Source organism: Myiozetetes cayanensis, unplaced genomic scaffold (assembly GCF_022539395.1).
Source record: "Myiozetetes cayanensis isolate MyiCay16 unplaced genomic scaffold, myiCay2020 scf2-11, whole genome shotgun sequence".
Taxonomy (NCBI): Eukaryota; Metazoa; Chordata; class Aves; order Passeriformes; family Tyrannidae; genus Myiozetetes; species Myiozetetes cayanensis.
Genome location: NW_026087411.1, coordinates 7,056,655 through 7,070,525, shown reverse-complemented (window position 1 = coordinate 7,070,525; position 13,871 = coordinate 7,056,655).

Below are 13,871 nucleotides of genomic sequence, written 5' to 3'. Positions count from 1 at the left end.
GAAAATAGTTCAGTCTTTTCAAATTATTCATGAGCTGGAGTATTAAAAAGGAAGCAATCGTTTTATATCATAAATACAGTGCTATGCCTGGTTGTATTTATGAAGATGTGTGTATGTGTGTGTGTAAAGTGTGTGCCTGAGTATATATATATATTTATATCTGCAGAAGAAATCCCTCTGAATGCCCAAGGGTGTAGACACTCACTATAAATGCAGGGCTAGACCATGGCATGTTGCATTTGTTACAGCCTTCAGCAATTAAAAAGGGCTGGATTTAGCGGAACATTCTTGCCCATTGATATGGAGAATAAAATGATACACTTCATATAGTAGGAATATTACCATGGACTTCAAAAGCAGAAGGTGAAATTCTCCTGCAAAATACAGCTGTTTTCTCCGAGGTCTTGGTGTTCTCTTGAATGCCATTAAATTTCAGCAGACACCCTGTTTCCTAACAGCTCAAGGAAATAATCTACCAGCGTAAATAAGAGTAACTCGTGTAAGTGAGTGAGAAGGCAGGTAGATTGAATATTTTCAGTGAACACTGTGCTGTGTTTGGTCTTCAAGCTCTAATTATCCTTTCACCTTTCAGAGCTGCCACTGAATTGGATATGGGTTAAGCTGATAGTTGCTGTTCCTGATGAGTCCTCACCCACTGACGTCATTGGGATCAGAATTTCCAGCTCCTTGGGAACATTGATACTTTTCCAGCTTTCCCTCAGACAGTCTTCTTGAAACCATGTGGATTTTACCTCTGTAGAACTGTTGCCCACTGTGAGCAAGGAACTCAAGGGTTATTATCTCATACCTGCTAACTCATTTTTAGTGATAAAGCACATCCTTCACAATTTATCGGTGCTCTTATTGTCCCTTTTGTTTGTATGTCTGGGATTGTCTGGAATCTGGCAGCCCACTTGGCTACTGCAGTCGCTGACTGGACTGTCTGGACAGTTGGCCACTGCCACAGGCATGCAGATCATCTCTGTATCTCTTGTCTGTTGTGGTCTGGCATCACTCTGTTCTTGGGGTCTTCAAACATCGGAAACTCAGGATTATCCCAAAATACAACATTGAATTATAGAACTAGGAAAGTAGCAGCAAGAATTTAACTGCATGTATTCTGTATGTATACAATATCAGTTTATAGATTTAATACAAGTCAAGGCTGTGTTAAAGCCTCAGGCTGTTCTTTTTTTCCCAGAGTTGGAATATTATTTTTTTTTTCTGAGCCAGTTTCTTCTTATAGCATTAGGCATGGCCCTATCTTTTCATGTGACTCCACCCAGACCTGCAGTGTGTTATATTTAGACATCTAAAGCGTTTCCTGGTACCAAAGCAGCTTTATTAAAAAGTGCAAGTTTCTTTGGGTGAGGATTAGCAGCTGCTGAGGGACATGGGACAAAAGTGATCAGTTTTCCACAATGATGTTTGTGTGGCTGTAATTTTTCTCTCGGCCATCTTTGGACTGAGAAATGCTCTCCCTTCCAAACAAAGCAATGCTAATGAGGGAAGCTAGGATGGCAAACTGGGGAAGTCTCCCAAACCAGTATGTAAGATCTGAGGTGTTTGAACTTGGATGCACAGTCTGAGGCACCTTTGGGAGATCTTATTTTGAGAGAACTGAACAAGCATTTTGTGGAAAGCCAGCTCCAGTGGCTTCTTGTGACTGTGATTTCAAACTGGATGTGGCCTGAGAGCAGTGTATGAGGGGAGGAGGGAATAAATAACTTACAAAGGCTGGCAGAAAAATTCAGTTGTCCACCTCTGATTTGCCTGTTTGTATTGGTATAGCAGTGGTCTTTGGCTATGTAACACCTGGCCTTGAGTCCTTTTATTTGGTCTTCTCTCGAACAAAGCTTTACTTTCCCACTCTCCTTTCCAACCCAGAAAAGACCAGAGGATCACTAAAGCAGAAAAAAAGTGTTGCAAGAGGACTCCTTTCTGGTTTGGGATAAGTGTGAGGAATTCTGTGCTGTAAGAAAGGCTCAGTGGCTCTCTGTGAGAGAAAATACAGGCCACAAGATAAGATATTTTGCCATTAGCTCTCACATCTAGTTTATCTTCTCCAAGTTTGTCAGAAAAGCCCCATCCCTCTTTCCTTTCAAGCTCCCCATCTGACTCCATTCCTAAAATACAGTCTTCAGTGAATATTATAACCAGAGATGGAAAATCCTTCATGTTCCTTTCCTTCTGTCATTCATCTTTGTCTCTGTATATCAGCTGCAGATGTTTCTTGTGCAGACATCTTCTCTTCTTCTGTGTCAAAACCAAGACCAAGGTATTGTGGTTGCCAGTGAATTCCACTGCATGGCCCAGCAGCTTGGATTGGGAATCAACACATAAGTGACCTGGTGAATTCCTAGTCCTGCCACCAAGCCTGGGCAGGCAATTTTCTCTTTCAGTTTGCCTCCCATCTTATTTTTTTACAGTAATTCTTTAGGATTGGGAATATCTGCTATTCTGTGAATACACATCACCTAGTGTAATAGCTACTAGACATTACTGCAATGCATATTATAAATAATTGGAAGATGATTTAGGATTTTTAAGGACCACAGTATTTATTTTCTTGCCAGCCTTTTTTTGCATGGTTATTTTTCCCTTCTTCTATTCAGTGATAGCTTTCTCTGAATAAGAGCAGAATCTTACTCTTTTCATGAAGCATACAATGAAAATGTGAAAACTCTAGGTACTGTCTCAATATTATTGAGAAACAATAAAAACATGTCCTAGTATCTAGAAATCACTGCATGTGAGAGAGAGAGGCAGGAAATAAAAGAATCATGTTGCATGCCCTTACTGAACAAATATTAGCTCTTCAGGGTACTGTGTTATCACAAAGCACTTAAGAAATCTGAATTATTCTAACAGTCTGAACCAAACTTGCTTAGTTCCTTCCCTGTCACACAGTCTCAGCTGCTAATGTTATTTTAATCAAAGATTTGATCAACAATATTAGGCAGAGAGTTAGCAGTGAAAATTAACACATACGCTTCTCGCTAGGGAGGAGATTATTATTTTTAAATCTGCATTTAGTTTCCCACTACCCAGAGTGATTTCTTTGGAGACAAGCACAGCAGCCAAAATATAATGTGCGCTATCTCAGTGTCAGTAGAAATAGACACAGTACCCAGAAATTTGCCTCAGGTTTTTGAGGGTTTTTGAGGTCTTTGAAAGAAAACAATTCATATCAGTTTTAGTATAAGGAGATGAAGGAGCTTTCCACTTCTCAGCTTTATGCTTTGCATGAACGTTATTGGATGAAGGCTATTCCTCTTGCAGTTGGATTCACAGGGTATGCCATAGTATTGGTCTTTTAATTAAAACTGGGTGCTGGAATATTAGAACAGCCACTTTGGGAGTAAGAAACGTTTTCTCCATTTACCCTATTATCCTCTCACAGCAGGGTAACTCAAGTGAATCTTCCTGTTTCCTGTGAGCATCAGGGAGACAAGAAGTCCAGGGCTTGGAGGTTGCTGTGCCCAGGTACTGGAATTAGCCCTTTTCCTTTCCTGCCTGTCATTCCTCCTTTCCCAGCTGACTTGGGCAGACAGCATCGCTGAACTGTGAAGAGTGGCTGCCCGTCCCTCTTGGAAGGAGCTTCCACTATCCTGTGCCATTGCCTTGGCCAAGCAAGCCTGGAGCAGGATATGGGATTTCAGTTCCTCTGAATAGCCAGGGGAGAAGCCTTAAATCAGCTCAGTACATTCAGATCCAAGTAGGTAGCGTGGTCCAGAATCCACATAACAGAGCTGAAACATGATGGCACAAGACATTTAACTGATGTCAAATTTAAATCCCTATTAAAAAGAAGTGTTCTCTAGTCTGCACCAGGCCATCCATTCTGGTAATCTCATTCCATATTTCTTTTTTTTGTTGAAAGAAGACATAGATTAATGACAGAATGAATCCCAGTAGAAGGAACGCGCTCCTTATAAGGGAGGCTTGGGGGGGAGATGGTGGAAATCGTAACATAGGACGACTTTGTTGGCAGAGAAAGTTGCATTTGTACCGTTTATATTTGAAAATCCTTCACTCAGGTCAGCGTAGTTCAGCCAAATTAACTCCATCTGGGTAGATGGAGCTGAGGATTACCTGTCAGGAAAGGACCTAGAATGGCATATCGTAACTTAGGGACACGTTTTAAAAACCTCTTAGTGACTGTGGCAGATCCATTCAGACAAGGTGGAGCTGAATGGGAGAGGTACAACAGGGACTCCTCAATGGGATGAAAAGGTCTGAACAAAGCCTGCTTGTTCAGCCCTCTCTCCCATCTAGTCCATCCCGACTTGTTGTTGCCTTTTAGAGAAATATGGTCGTGGTTCTTGATGGTCTTGAATTAATATACAATCTCACCAGACAAGTGAATGTTCGCTATTTGCTCCGCTGTCAACACATGATGTTTAGTGAGATTCCTGTGATGATTTCCAAAGCCTCAGGCTCTGGAGTCACATGAACACAGACTCATCCCTAGCTTCTTGTAAAAAAAAAAAATCCAACCCCAGCAATAAAATAGAACTTTAATCTTCACGAGTGTAGAAGAAAAGGACAAAAGTGCGTTGCCAGTTTGCGTGTTAAAAACAATGCATGGCAAATGAAAACAAACCACTTATTTATAACAATGTCATAGTCTTAAAACTCATCTTGTGATGGAAGGAAGAGACTGGTGTGAAGGTTCAAAGTATCATATCATGGTGTGGGGAAGCTTGTGGTATCTTAGTACCAACTAGTCCAGTCACCTGCAAGTATTTACGCTCTGGTTAAAATGTAGGACTGCAGATGTCCATAAAACCTGGCAGATCTCACAGAACAGGCATTCCCCTGCTGCTCACTGGCAAAACCTGGGCTTGTTCGAGGCCACCCAAAACATCAGCAGAGAAAGGAGGTAATGCTTTTCCCTTCCTATTCCCCCTCTGTTAGAGCAGTTCCCTGGGAGGTGAGACCCTTCCTCTACTGAGGATATCTGTGCTCCCATCTGCCTTCTGTCCTACAACTGCTCCAATGGGCAGGCAAACACATCCTCTCAGGTACAAGTCTGTGTTGCCAAAGCTGGTGGAGATGCAAGGTTTTGTTAAATATTCATTGGCCTGTGGAGGGGATCACCGAGATCATAATCCTGAGTGGAGTAAGGATGTGTACTCCAGTTTATCTTCAGATCTCAGTAGCAAACTCAAAAGTCCCTTTTTTAAGTAAAGACTTCTCTAGCTAATGGTCTCCTGCTGTCCACAGAAAACCAATGAGAGTGCCTGTGAATGGACCACAACTTCCTAAAGTACCTGGTAGCCTAGTATTACCAAACACCAAATCATTATATGTTTAAGGACTCTAAAGGAAGAGAGGCTTAAACTGCAGGGTACATGTCCTCAGAGTGTGGCACAGGGGGAAAACATGAAGGGAAGGATAATGTCTTCGTCTCTTTTTTGTACAGAGTTTGCAAAGTAGCTGTTCTTTTTAATGTATTTTTTCCTCTTTTTTTTTTTTTCTTACCTCCTAATGGAAATGTTACATTATGTATGTATTACCCCTATGGGAAAATGTTTTGGAATTTTTGTGGAGGAAGAGGAGGACAGAAAAATGTTCTATATCAACTGAAACAGATTTTGCTTTCCTATTTCAGCCACTGAAGTGAAAAAAAAAAAAAATCAATGATTAGTACAGACCTAATCTGGAGATGTATATTTTAGGGATCACATTATGCTGAATATGTGCATTACATACACAAAGTAAAAATCCATGCCATTATTGTGCCTGATCAGTAGCCACTTTTCAAATTGAAATATCTCAGCCATTTTAAATGACGTTTTTATTTTTGCAAAGACGCTAAAAGCAATTAGAGGGCAATATTGACTGTTCACTTGCCAAATTCCACTGTTCCAATGAAAGCTGCTTTTGAGTTACTGTACACAAGTGCAAAAAGCATCCCAAATCATTTTACATACATTACAAGCAAAACCAAAAAGAAATCACCATTTAAAAGAGAAGAAAAAGCTGTTTATAAAAGAAATGCTTGCTCCCAAGTTGAAACCATGTGTCAGCCTAGAGCAATCTGTTAAAGTTGAGTTATGAACCCCTGGAAAAAAATAGTTGTTTGCAGTGCCATTGCTGAGACTCATAATTAAACCAGAGACATGGTGCAGAGAGGTCTCGTGCTGATGTTCTGCATAGGGAAGGTTCTTTAAATGCCTTTGATGGGAGAGACGATAAATTTTGTCTCTTTTCTGTCAGTAACATTTGTTAAGTTACCTCCTTTAGCTGTTTCTTTCTTAATAAAAAAAGAATAGAAATATGAAACTCTAGCATACAACCATATACAAATGAACAGGATAGATTTTCTGTAATTTTAAAAAATTATGGTCAACCCATCTTTCCAGAATTCAAGGCTACCTCCAACTGACCTGAAGGGCCATTAATTTCTCTCCAGTGTGAATTTATGCAGCAGGGTCATTCTTAGAGAGTTGAGTAAAGGCACAGGTAAGTCAACTCAAAACTTTTCTGAGGAGCTCAAACACAGGATATTGTTCACAGCCAGAGAAAATTATCAAGGTGCTATTGCAAAGGTGCTTTTGTTTGGGTTGGTTGGTAGGTTATCCAGGTTGAGCTGGCAGGAGTTTGCAGCAGATACTGTTGTACCTTGGGGATTTGTTCTCCACCCACACTTAGTCCATGTGGTATAAAGGGCTGATACCCTTGGGATCAAATTCTCAGGATCCATAGTTTTGTTAAAATCAGTTGAGTTCCACTGTTGGGGTAAATCATAGGCTCTACTCTTTTGTCTGCCGTTAATTATCTGTGGGCTATGAGCCAACATCTTCTCTGACTCAGGGTTTGATACTCATGAATGCTGATGCCTCTTTACACCTTGGCAGTGAAAGGTGACCTTGCAGCAGAACTTTATTTACACTCGTTTTGTGGCCCCTTTTTTCACTTCTGGCACACTTTTCCACCTTTGCAATGCATAGCTCTGAAGAACTCACTGGTGTTTTGGTCTTGGACCAGTGTTTTCATGACTGTGTTGTCTTCCCTCATGCGTGGAAAACAGAGACTTTTGTCTGCCAGAAATGAATGAGTTTTAGTTGTAATGGTCCAAGCAAATGCCATGATTCAGAGCATAAGAGGATCAACAGCATAGATGAGCTGCACAATGAGTCTGTGTAAACAGAAGCTGAGATGTGAGAAGGCGTAATGGCTTCCTTTCCTTTCAAGAAAAATGTTATCCTAGGAGCAAACTGGGGTTACAGTTTCTGAATTGGGAAAGACTGCCCTTATTTTACAAGGCCAAGTCGTGTAAATACAAATTTCTCATCTCTTTTCTCTCCCCTCCCATTCCATCCCTCTCAGATCTTTGGGGAGCTGAGTTTTTTTTCCCTGGGACATCCCAAACACAGTTGATATATCTCTGGTATTTTCTGGTGTCTGCAAAAACAATTTTCTCCTTCATTTCAAAATAACAATTGAGTGCCACACCATGTGCCTTTGAGATATGAGACAGGGTAACCCTGTAAAGAATTAAACCACAGCCATGCAGAAAAGGAAAGGGGTTTATTTGAGTGGAGTGACACAAGGGCGATGGTTAGTAGGCTGCACTGAGCCATTGTTCATTGGAACATAGTCTTTATTTATAAATTATAAGTAAAGATCTGCTAACTGCCCAACTGAGGACACTTACTCATCTGCGCACTTCAGTCCAAGTGCAATAAATACAGATCAAATGTTCACCATCCATATAATAACAAGGATCTGATCCAAAGCACATTTTTATTTCTACAGGGTTACCTTCGATCAAGTTGTGTTTTGTTGTGTTACATAGGAATGCATCATTATTTAAAGGAAAACAGGGGACAGAGATGAAAACAATTGTAATTTCCACTTGGAACTCTTGATACACGCTCTTTGAAAAGTAGTACCTTAGCCAATATCTATTCATACTTTTTTTTTTTTGCGTAATTTACAGTGCCATTTATTTTGCATCATATCATATTGTTTCAGCTTGCTATGAAACAGGTTCAGCTAGTTTTGAAACAATTAAAATGGAAAATTTAAAAAGAGCCTACTGTCAGGAATTTGAAGTAATATCCAAAGCTCCTATTGACTGCAGTGAGAATTACAGGTGCTCTTTGGCTCTAGGAATGCAGCATTTGTATTTTGCTGGGTAATCATAAAGAACTTTATTGTACGAAACTTTGTGCCAGATTCCCCATGATGCTGCAGGAATGCCCTGCTTGCAAAATGAAGAGCTCAGAAATGAAGCAGTAATGTGGTGAGTGTGGCAGGCCTGATACACCTCCCTTCCACAGCCACATTTTGATTTGATCTTTTTTTACCTAATTTTGTATTGCTTTTATACAACATCCCTGCCTAATTGGGAACACCAGATGGAAGACGTGTAGCCAAAAAAAGCAGTTTGTTTCACATGCTTGTCATTGAGTACAGCTTTAATTTGTTACATATTATTCATCTCAGTATAAAATAAGTTTGGGGGGGGTTGCATTTTTTTTTCTTTTTTAAATAGCCTTACCCATGGCGCCCATTTTTTGCAGGTTATCAGAGAATTTGCAGGTATCAAATTATATTGATACTGAATTGAGGGTATCAAATTCTTTGAAGGTTTTACCTTCAGAAGTAGCCCTGGAAGTGTGTTTGTCCCAAATTCACATGCATGGATTTAGACACTTAATATAAAGCACTAAAGTCTCCTCTGGCTAGCATATATTCACTACAGGGAAGTTGATGTCACGAGAGAGCAACTCAAAGTAGGCAATAATTAAGGGTGTAAGGGGAGTCCTTGGCATGTGCTGGTGGAGGCATCTGTCTCTCCCCCATTATCCTAGGGCTGTAAGGGACATTTGGGGACAAGAATACAACAGAGTCACAAGAGTCTGCTAAGACTCAGGGAATTAGCTAGGCTAGTAGCAAATATTATTATCCCAAGCTGTTCTTCATCACTCATGTCCTGGAGATTATTGTACTCAGGAGCTCCATCAGCAGCAGAGAGCAGTGAGTGCTCCCTGCTCTGCCTCGGTGCTGAGCCTGCAGGTGAGCTCTGACTGCCCTCATTGCTGCTCTGCCCCAAAGCTCTGAACCACGCTGAAGGCAACCCATGTCATAGAATCATAGAACCATAGAATGCTAAAGTGTTGGAATGGACCTTAGAGGTCATCTAGTTCAAACACCTGCTGCCTTGGGCAGGGACGCCTCCTACTAGACCAGATTGCTCGAGGCCTTATCCAACCAGGCTTTGAACACTGCCAGGGTTAGGGCATCCACAACCTCTCTGGGAAACCTGTTCTAGCATCTTACCACCCTCACAGTAAAGAATTTCTTCCTGATACCTAACCTAAATTTCCCCTTTCCGTATGTACACATTCCCCCTTGCCTTATCACTACGGTTCCTGATGAGGAGTCCCTCTCTGACTTCCCTGTAGGGCCCTTCAGATACTGGAAGGTTGCTTTGAGGTCTCCACGTAACCTCTTCTCTAGTCTGAACAGGCCCAGCTTTCTCAGCCTGTTCTCACAGGGGAGGTTCTCCAGTCCCTTACAGGAGGTGCTCCATGTCCTGTTGATTTGCAAGACTCTGGCACAATACTGCACTCACAAACTGAGCTCTTTCTTGCTTGGACATACCTTTGACTGACTTTACGAGCCACACCCTCAGGCTACATGTAACTACGAGGCAGGAGCAGAGATCCTCCCAATACTGTTTAATGTATTGACTCTCCTGTTTCACCTCTTTCCTGCCTGAAATCTCAGGAAACAGAATCATGCAGGAGTTAATAAGAAAAAAAAGGAGAAACCTGTAGACTTGTAATGTTTCCACTCCTGGGGTATGAGTAAGGTTTCTGTAGAGATTTTTGTTTTGTTACGGGTGGGATGTGCCTCATGTCATTTTAGATGCCAGTGAAGTAGATTCCCACGTCTAAGCCAGTTTAAGTGTTTTATCTAGTGAGTGCTGGGGAACAGGCACTTGTCACTTGCGACTGATCTGACCTGTTTTGGATGCCTACCATGGCAGGAGCTGATTCACAGCCTAGGAGTACTTCTGTCCACGTGCTAGAGGGATGACTAGCTGGCCCCAAGGGCTAACTCAGAACTGGTTGCTTGCACTTGAACACTAAAATTGGAGTGGACTTCTCTTCTTGTCTTTGGAGTGAGTCTGTCATATTTTTGGGCCCCTGCTCAAGAGAGCAAGAGGGCTTGTTTTACTTTAAAGTGCTGCTTCCAGGCTTTGCTGTGGGGATGAGGCATTGACCACCCACACGAATGCCAGGCTGAAGTAACTTCTTAATGTTCTTTTAACCAGATGTTTACAAAGAATAGCAAAAAAAAAAAAAATTCCACTACATCCAGCTGTGTGCTAGACATCAAAAAATGCAGCGAAGATCAGTCAGCTGAACCAGAATTACAGAAGCAAGAATGAAAATGGAGTGCATGAAGTTACTTTTTAAAGCCCTGTTTAAACCCATGAATACAGGTCCTCTTCTCCAAAGCAGGGTATAGCTGTTTCTGTTATAGTTGCTACATTTTTCTTATATCTTTTGGCAAACTTTAAAAATCCTTTTTGCATCATTGATTTTAACAATATTACAGAAACGTACTTTTTACAGCTTTAGGAGAATTTCTTGGAAAACCTCTGTTCTGTCATCTATTACCACCAATGGTGGCCCCCACAAAAGAAGCATGTCTTCTTTACAGAGTACCAAAGTTTTTTTAAATGTGGTAGCAAAGAAGAATTTTCATGCTGTCTTTAGTTAAACTGGACAATGTATTTGTTTTTTTCTGGAACAAGTCTTCCATGTTTCACCTAGAAAGGAAGGAAATCTCTTAGCTCTAGCTTCTGTGTAAATATTTGCACAATGTTAATTCTTGAGTTTGTGTGTGATCATCTTTAATTGTTTTAAATAATCATAATAAAGAAAAGAACCGCTGATTTTTTTACCAGATAGACTGCATGTAATTATGTAGGGAGATTGAAGTAGTGGCTTAAATGTACAAAGTTCACTGAAATATGGAGGGAATGGATTTGGCTCAGCAAGTCTGAGATGAAACAGAGCTGTTTTGGGAAAACCATTACAAGTGTCAGCCTGGAAACTGGCTGTCTCTGCACCTGCTAAAGCACCACATTAACACCAGTTTCCACTGCACCATCTTTTGGTTGTATGAATAAGAACAGCACAAATTTGGATTTCAGAAGACCTTACTGATGGCATAGTAGAAGAGGGTAAAGATATGATGACTTCAAGAACAACAAAAAAAAGAAAAGGGTAGAGTAGTTGACAAAGGGTCCACTGTACGTTCAGAGGGGTTTGAAAGCTAGGCTGACATTAAAATTAAGGTTGTGGACTGATGTGAAAATTAAGACTTATCTCTTTGAAGCTTCTGGCAGCTGCCCTGAGAGCCCCGGTTGTTGCTACAGTTGCATCAACACAGTGACACCCTTAGTTACCTGGATTTTGCCCTGCTTATTTCTTACTCTCTTTGCTTGAGGCTAAGTTAAGATTGTTTATTTGCATGGAATAGGCCCTTATGAGTGTTCTCTAGGCTTTGATTGTTTGCTTTTACAGGATGTCGTTTAAACTCAGGGCTGGCCCTTCAGATTTCACGATACTGTTTAAGAGTCAAGAGCTGCTCGGGTGAGTATCACCACTTTCTACTGCTCCACCCAAACACCAAAGGAAAAGTGTCCTAAAGTGTCCTGAAAGTGTCTGAAAGGTGCTCTAGTTTTAGAAGTGTTCCTCACCCTAACAGTGAGCTGATTTGAAATCCTGTGTCTGACCAGCTCCAGGCTTTCCGAGATTTGAAAACTTAACTTCAGATCTGATATTTGGCTGAGCTTCTTAATGAAAATGGAAAATTGCATTTTGAGCCTCAGCCTTCCTGAAGAACAGTCTGTGCCAAACCTGATGGGCTGGAGATAAAACCCAGGATTCTCAGGACGCTGTGTCCCAGCTCAGACAGAGGTCAGCAGGAGTTTTGAACGGAGTGGGACTGGCTCCTCTAGCTGGAAACTTCTTTATTTGCCTCTCATCTCCACAGCCGCTGGGGTTTGAGACCTACGCAGGTGCGCGGTGGGGAGTGAGCCATTTGTTTTGCTCAGAAGAGGATATTTGTGATGAGGGAAATCACGGATTTTATGTGCTCACATTTTTTGTTTCCTTCTTAGGCAAAAAGGGAACCTTTAGAATGCCAAAATCTTGTCTTAATATTTCACGGAGGTAAGTCTTTTATAAACGCATGTTGCAAATGGCGCTATAAATTCTCCGCTATGGAAAATTGCTATCTGGTTTGAAACTAGGCAGGATAAATAGAACTATAAAAGGTTACCTGGAGTAAACAGATAGGGTTTCCAAAATGTACCACATGAGATAGATTGGAGCTCATAGTAATCTGTTTTCCATGCTTAACATACGCTCAGCATCAGCTGAACTCTGTAACCGAGCTGCCATCTGTATCAATCCTGTTCCTAGATGTCATGGCCCTGTTAATGAAATCTGGAAGTGGAATTGTAAATGGATTCAGTGAATGGTAGATGTCAGCCATTGCGTGATGGGCAATCATCAATCATCCACTGTCAGTTATTTCTGTCTCAGTGAGTAAGCCTTTATTTAAAGCATAAAGTAAGAATGTTGCCAGACCACAGGAACAAGCCCTGAGCTGTTTGCAGGTGCTGCTATTCACAGCTGCCAATTAAACCCCTGACATTTCCATAATGGCCAAGAGGCAAAGCATATGCACTTGATATAAACATTTTTGTAAAAATTAATCTCAGTTTATCAATACTTCACTTTTTTTTTTTTTTTTTTTCCCAGAGCGACATACAACATCCTACTTGGCCTATTGTTTGTTTGCTGTAGAAAGAGAGAAATACGAGTTGGAAAGCAGCCAGGGCATTCATTTCCCCAGGATATACAGTAGATTCCAGTGGCTCATTTCAACCCTTAATTGGGGAGGGAAAGCACAGTAGTGAGGAATCCCAGCTTCAGAAATGGTGTGTGTGCCCCTTTACCCCCCAGCCATGTGCACGTGCTCAGCTCCAGAATTTCACATCACAGGTTGGCCCTTAGCTGGGTAAAAATGTGGTGTTCAGTTTGGCAAATGCTGTTCCTGAAGTTACCCAACCCACTGTGGTTCTTCGCTGCTCTAGCAAAATTTTGCCTCATCTGGATTTTCATACAGATCTCTGGGTATACTGCTTCTGGCTTGCCCTTTTTATTACCCCTCCACTATCCAAAAAAGAAAAAATCCAAACCACCAAAACCTAAAAATGCAAGCACTTTTTAATATACTCATTATTTTCTTTTGGGCAGGAGAAAAAAAATAAATTGTCAACTCAACTTATCAAAAGCATTCATCAGTACCGTTGCAAATTTATATCTATTTCATAAAATTGCCAGTGACGAGCTAGGTTTTTTTTTTTTCCCAGAGAAAATATTTTCATGGGAAAAAATTTATATATTTCTACAGAAAAAATAAACTGCCTAGTATTGCCACCTGACATTTATAGTTTGGAGGACCTAAAACTTTTCAGAGGTTCTTTTATTTTTTACTCTCAACTGTTTATAGTTCTTTGGGGTACCCTGATCTGTAAGTAAATACAGAAAAAGAAAGGGCTGCATTCACTTTTTCAAGGAGATTTCATCACTGGCTGATTGCTCTACCCCATTTTGCTGCAAAGTCTAGACAAGGCAGAACACTGAGTGGGAAACTGGATAGCATCAGGGCATTTTAAAGTTGTCTTCTTCACTCTTCATGGTACTGAGGAAGATCACATAAGTCATCCAGCAATTTGAAGTGGATTCTCACGTTTCGTACAATCTGGCTGTAAAACACTGCACTACTGGATGAAATCAGTTTCTGAAACCTATAGAATTCTGTTA